The sequence below is a fragment of the Salvelinus sp. IW2-2015 genome, unplaced genomic scaffold (assembly GCF_002910315.2).
Source record: "Salvelinus sp. IW2-2015 unplaced genomic scaffold, ASM291031v2 Un_scaffold1633, whole genome shotgun sequence".
NCBI lineage: Eukaryota > Metazoa > Chordata > Actinopteri > Salmoniformes > Salmonidae > Salvelinus > Salvelinus sp. IW2-2015.
Genome location: NW_019943049.1, coordinates 35,488 through 42,302, shown reverse-complemented (window position 1 = coordinate 42,302; position 6,815 = coordinate 35,488). Strand labels below are relative to the sequence as shown.

At 39.5% G+C, this 6,815-nt stretch overlaps 1 pseudogene; it reads right to left on the bottom strand.

Moving 5' to 3' along the window:
• Positions 1-2,951: 2,951 nt before the first annotated feature.
• Positions 2,952-6,592, bottom strand: LOC112071535 (GTPase IMAP family member 4-like; annotated as a pseudogene).
• Positions 6,593-6,815: the final 223 nt, after the last annotated feature.

Here is a 6,815-nt window from a genome sequence, read left to right as displayed (position 1 = left end):
TGTTCAAAACAACAATAGGTTATCCAGACCTGAGTTGTGTTCCAATACTCATACTAAACACACTAACTGTACTATTTGTGACGTAAATTGAGTATTAGTATGCTTATTGGTTATACATGGATATAGTTAGTATGTCAAAAGATCCCGGAGACGTATTACATTCGCCAAAAATAAAAGACACAAGGAGCGGCACTTTCCGTGCTTTTAGGGCCCATAATGCAATTCTCAGGAAATGGGTGTGGCTTCACAACTTTTTCAGATTTGGGACATTGCGTTATGCAACGACAGCGGATACTAATTATTGCTTTAACTAATTATGACAAATGTTAAGCAATGTAATAAAGTAACGACTTTTATAATGAGTTACCTTAAAATTTATGTTGGCTGACAATTTGTTAGCTACGCTATCCTTATAACCGCATATCATTACAGCGGTATGTTAGCTATCTACTTAACGTTAGTTGGCTACTAATACATCAAACTTGCCAGTATATTAACTATTTGCTGTCTAACGTTTATAGACTTGATTATTCCCGTCATTCTTAGCTTAGCTAAGTGGTATAGTCTCAATGGACATTCGGGTGCGTTCGTAAATTACAGAGCGCAGAATAACTGATGAATTTACTAACGCTCAACACCTGTGAATATGCCGGTGTCAGTAGTCAGCAAAAAAAAGCGTAACAGTAATTACATTGTTGCCAATAGCACAGTTACAGTCACAACGCTCGGATAACATGAAACTGCTACTACGTCATACATCAGCATAAGCGCTCATGGCCACATGAAAGCTGTCGTGCAACCTCGTAACATGACTGACAGCATGTGCTATGTGAGTAAAATGGTCGAGCGTTCTCTCATATGTGTCTGGAAGTAAATTCAGCAAAAAAAAAAACGTCCTCTCACTGTCAACGGTGTTTATTTTCAGCAAACTTAACATGTGTAAATATTTGTATGAACATAAGATTCAACAACTGAGACATAAACTGAACAGTTCCACAGACATGTGACTAACAGAAATGGAATAATGTGTCTCTGAACAAAGGGGGGTCAAAATCAAAATCAAAAGTCAGTATCTGGTGTGGCCACCAGCTGCATTAAGTACTGCAGTGTATCTCCTCCTCATGGACAGCACCAGATTTGCCAGTTCTTGCTGTGAGATGTCACCCCACTCTTCCACACGGCACCTGCAAGTTCCGGGCATTTCTGGGGGAAATCCCTGCCCTCACCCTCCGATCCAACAGGTCCCAGACGTGCTCAATGGGATTGAGATCCGGCCTCTTCTCATGGCCAGCGAACACTGACATTCCTGTCTTGTAGGAAATTACGCACAGAACGAGCAGTATGGCTGGTGGCATTGTCATGCTGGAGGGTCATGTCAGGATGAGCCTGCAGGAAGGTACCATATGAGGGGAGAGGATGTCTTCCCTGTAACCACAGGTTGAGATTGCCTGCAATGACAACAAGCTCAGTCCGATGATGCTGTGACACACCGCCCCAGACCATGACGGACCCTCCACCTCCAAATCGATTCGCTCCAGAGTAAGGCCTCGGTGTAACGCTCATTCCTTCGACGATAAACGCAATCACCATCACCCCGGTGAGACACAACCGGACTCGGCAGTGAAGAGCACTTTTTGCCAGGCCTGTCTGTTCCAGCAATGGTGGGTTTGTGCCTATATCCCCGTCATTCGCGGGAGAAAGAGATGGAAAAGGTATCGCAGAAGGAGATCGGGGTGCCTTGTGAGGATCCGCTGACGAGTGGCTAATCTGCCGTTGCCATCGGTACTATTGGGTCAACATACAAGCGCTGGATAATGAATTGGACGAACTAAACGCACGTTTACATCTTTGGTTATCCTGTCCTGAAGTGTGTTGCAGTTAAAATAATTTGCATCACTAAAAGTGAAGTTTTGTCAAATGAATAGATGTATGTGAAATAGATAGTAAATGTTTCATATAAGATCCTTAGCATTTCAGATTTTCATGCCAGGATGAACTTCCTTGTATTCAGTGTTATCCACGTTGCTCTATGCTCCGTCTCTGCTGAACGTGTCCGTTCACCGCCCCTCGAGACCGCTAGTACGAACCATAGAGAATGATAGAAGCCTCTAGTGGCGAAAATGCGTTTTAGCATGGGCAGCGCCATTGGGAACTTCCGCCATCTTAATGTAGTGAACTGGGTGGGACTTCCAACTTCATTGGTTGATCCCTCCTGATGACCCTGTTAAGAGTCATGTCCAACCGGGTCATCAGGAGGGATCAACCAATCGTGAAAAATTGAATATTTAAAAAAGAAGATCGCCTCAATGGTACGTTGTRCTGTGTGCTCACAGACGCCATAATGGGAACTACTGTATATAGGGATGCTTTCTCTATCATTCTCTTTGGTACGAACACACACGCACGATAGTGGCAGTTGGATGCTGTAGGTGGACTATAGGTTGTCTATAGACTTTGGCTTCAATAATTGACACATAAACCTACCCTATTTGTTTAATAAAAAAATATGAATTTATCTGAATTTGCASACATGTAAATCATGACAAATTGGTGTATGTTTGATCTGAAGTATAAAAGGTATTCATTCAATTCATAATTACAAACATTTCATATTTTCCCTCTGATCAAACCAAATAAATGTGCACATGTAACAGATGTGAAATGGCTAGCTAGTTAGCGGTGGTGCGCGCTAATAGCGTTTCAATCGGTTACGTCACCTGCTTTGAGACCTTGAAGTAGTGGTTCCCCTTGCTCTGCAAGGGCCGCGGTCTTTGTGGAGCGATGGGTAACGACGCTTCGTGGGTGACTGTTGTTGATGTGTGCAAAGGGTCCCTGGTTCGCGCGAGGGGACGGACTAAAGTTAAACCATTACACACAATTCCCTCAGTTCCCCAATTTTTGTTATGCTTTTTGGATACTTATACAGAGTCAATAACAATAAAATAGAAGAATAAGAAATAAAATGACATTTTAATATTTTTGTGACAATAACAAAGTAAAAACATCATAAAAAATATACATAGAAATGTTTTGTTATTTTTTAACTCAGAGTGCAGACAAATAGCCTACTATCTGCCAGACTTTTCATTGAAACTGAAATTAATAAGAAACCATTAGTAAGCACAAGTTTATATTTTGGGTTCTGGTTGGGTACAACAATTTAACTAAGTTGACATGTCTTAATTCAGCATGTTTCCTTCAACTTTTATTTTCACAGTTTTTTTTATGTACTCATTTTGTTTACTCATCTTGTGTTTGTTGTTTTATATGTTAAAAATACGGGCTCAGATTGTATACTGTATGACAATGCTTCACAATAAACATATTTTTTTTTAAATAACAATTTAACCAAGTTCATGAAGCATTTATAAGATATATTCTTCAAGAATGAATGGTTATATTGATTAATTTAAAAGTCCACAAATGTATGTACTGTACCAATCCCAGATTTCCCCTTTTGGGTMTATCATGAGTTTGTTTTAATAAGAAAGCATTTTGCTTTAATTCTTCCTCCTTAATTTTTTTATTTAACCTTTATTTAATTAGGCAAGTCAGTTAAGAACAGATTCTTATTTACAATGACTGCCTACCAAAAGACAAAAGGCCTCCTGCGGGGACAGGGGCTGGGATTAAAAATAAAAATAATACAATCAAAATATAGGACAAAACACACATCATGACAAGAGAGACACCACAACACTACATAAAGACAGACCTAAGACAACAACATGCAGCAGACAAACATGAACAACAATGGCAGCAGCACAAAACATGGTATAACAACAACAGCACAAAGGGCAAGAAGTAGAGACAACAATACATCACGCAAAGCAGCCACAACGTTCAGCAAGAGTGTCCATGATTGAGTCTTTGAATGAAGAGATGGAGATAAAACAGTCCAGTTTGACTGTTTGTTGGGGTTTTAGGCTGGGTTCTGTACAGCACTTTGTGACATCAGCTGATGTAAGAAGGGCTATATAAATACATTGATGATTGATTGATTGTTGCAGCTCCTTCCAGTTGTTTGCTGCAGCAAACTGAAATGATGAGCAGCCCAGGGATGTGTGATTAAAGCAGAGGGTTTTGATGTTTAACTGTTTTCATGTTTACACACAACCCCTCAAATGCTTATCATTCACCAGTTTCTTGTGTAAGATGGAGGCCTTGTAACTTGCTACAAAAGTCTGTTGATATTTCTTTGTTAAGTTGTATTTGTTCTGCTTCCTCTCTCACAGCCTCAACTTCATCTCATAATAAAGTATATGTTCACGATCCACGGGATCTTGTTTTGCTCCAGAGATTTCAAGTCTTTTAAGTTTCTTTTCTTTGTCTTGGACCTTGAGCCTATTTATGCGCCTCACATTTCTCCCGTACGCGCTTTACTTTTCTCCTGGTATTCATGGAGCAGTTGTCTCTTGGTCTGTAGCTTCCACAGTTCTTCTTCATACTGCTCTCCTCAACTCTTCCTTCTTGTGACAAATTTTCTTCCACCTCCTCGTACATTGTTGTGTGTAGTGGTGGCCATTTACTGCCACCATGTGGTCAATTTTCTCCAGGAACTCCAGACTTGTCCCCTGTTTTCCATCTTTGTGTTGTCAAAAACATGGTACCTTCCACCGCACTGGTCCATAAGTGTCTTGAGATCTTCCTGAGCTTCATTGACATACAGCTCAATGCCGCCATCATCCAACTCATCTCCATGGGTGAAGGGATCATGGTATACTTTTCAGCTTCTTCTCCAAACAGCGCCTGATTTTCTTTACCGCGTTCTGTTCCTCTTCTGTGAAAGGGCCCACTCTAAGACCATACGATGGCTGTGGGACCAGGTGCGTCATGTTGATACATTTACTGATCTCTGTCTCCAAGTCACTGTCAGGACGGTTAGTGTCAAATATTCCAGGTGTGTCCACTATCACTACCTGCCTCCCTGCCTTCCGACCTCTCCTGTCTCCTTGGAACACTCTTGTGTCACAGATTTGCTAGATTTGGCATCTCTGAAAGCCTTCCTCCCCAGAATGGTGTTTCCTGAAGAGCTTTTTCCAGCACCTGTCTTCCCCACCAGCACAATCCTGGTCATGGACACTACARGAGAGAACAGAGAAAATATGAAAAACTGTCACATCATGGTTTTGAATCACATAAGYAAGTCTTGCTGTAGTGTTTTTAAAACACTACTTAGTAATGGGTCTCCCATAACAAATGCAAATTGATATTAATAATCATTCCTCTTCACTACTGGCTGCCATCTTGAAATGTAGATAATCAACGCACAACAAATATAACTATTTGATTAACCTTTTACTGCAGTGGGATAAATCAGGGTCACACAGAGTGTTTCTTGGTAGTCTTAAACAAATCTACTTTGAAACAAAAGTACATACTTCACACACATGGTTATGGGCTTAAAAAATAGAAGGTACCATGTCAGATATAGTTGAAATGTATTTAATTTGGAGTTTGCATCCCAATATTACACTTTATATAYWTCACAGAAGASTGAAATATAATGAAACCGTTTGATATARAAACACCAGATTTTCGKCTGTTAAAAAAATATATGTTTATTAATTATGAAATAGATTAATAACATTCCACCCATGATGTCATTTGACTGCAGGAAAGGGCTACATTATTGGTAAATAATCACTTATTACAGGTTTTTTTTAATATAAGTTTTCAACTTACTGTCTGGACCWTCACCTTTGGAGTGTCTTCTTCTACCCAGAGGCTGTTTATCTGTGTCGTCATCCTTCTCCACTACAGAATGACACATTGAATACATCATATAAAATACATACTGCAATATTAACAGATTATTCAGTCCTCTTGTCTGTTATACGCTCATGTTCATGTCAATTTAAAACCTTGAACGTTTGAAATAAAAAAAACATCAGTTTTTTGCATATGCTAATTCCGTCGCATAAAGTTACACAGTTGCATTGATACTGCCTGGGTTTTGTAACAAATTACTTTAATCTACAATGATGTGGTTATGGGCTGTCTAACTAATAGAAAAACGGTGTACAAGACAGGGATGGAATATATTCATACTCCAAAGATAAAAACACCCATTGTTATACTACTTCATGTTATTACACACGTTTTCAGAGCACCTTAACTGAAAGTGAAAGTAGAATGACTTGGGAGTGACGATGTTATATAAGTAAACTAAGGTGCTCGAAAACATCTTTCAATGTTCACAAAAATAGCTAGCAATCGGGTGTCTACTGCTGGCATCATTAAATAAACTTACAGGTTTTTGTTGCGCTTGATGAAGCCATTTTGTCAGATTTTTCCGGTACGTCTCCTACGTTAACGACGACCTCCCCTCTGCTGTGCAGTCAAAGCCACGCCCATTTGGAGGGAGGAAGTAGAGCTACATTTCAACAAGAATCACAGAAAAAATATGGAGACGAACGAGATTACATGAAACAGTCACCCTTCAATAAATCCTAAACCAGACCATAGTTATTAGACTATTATCAACGACTATGAAACAGACGAGAAAAGTTTCAATAAACTAGAAGAGTTATTATTTAGTTTCTGTACCGATCCATGCGAAGCTGCCACACCTTGTTCAACATTGCAGCTCTTAACATAGTCTTCATATAATGAGTAGCAGTAAAGTTAATGATTGGCAATGAGAGCATGAGTTATGGCTCAAAGGAAACATACTTTATTAGTTTGTTTGAAAGTCTACATAAATGGAAGGTGTAATAGGGAGTCCAAATGCCATAGTGTGATTCAGTGTGAACACTTAGTTAAATACAAAGGTAGAGATATACGCATTTCATCTGTACACTCTTAGAATAAAA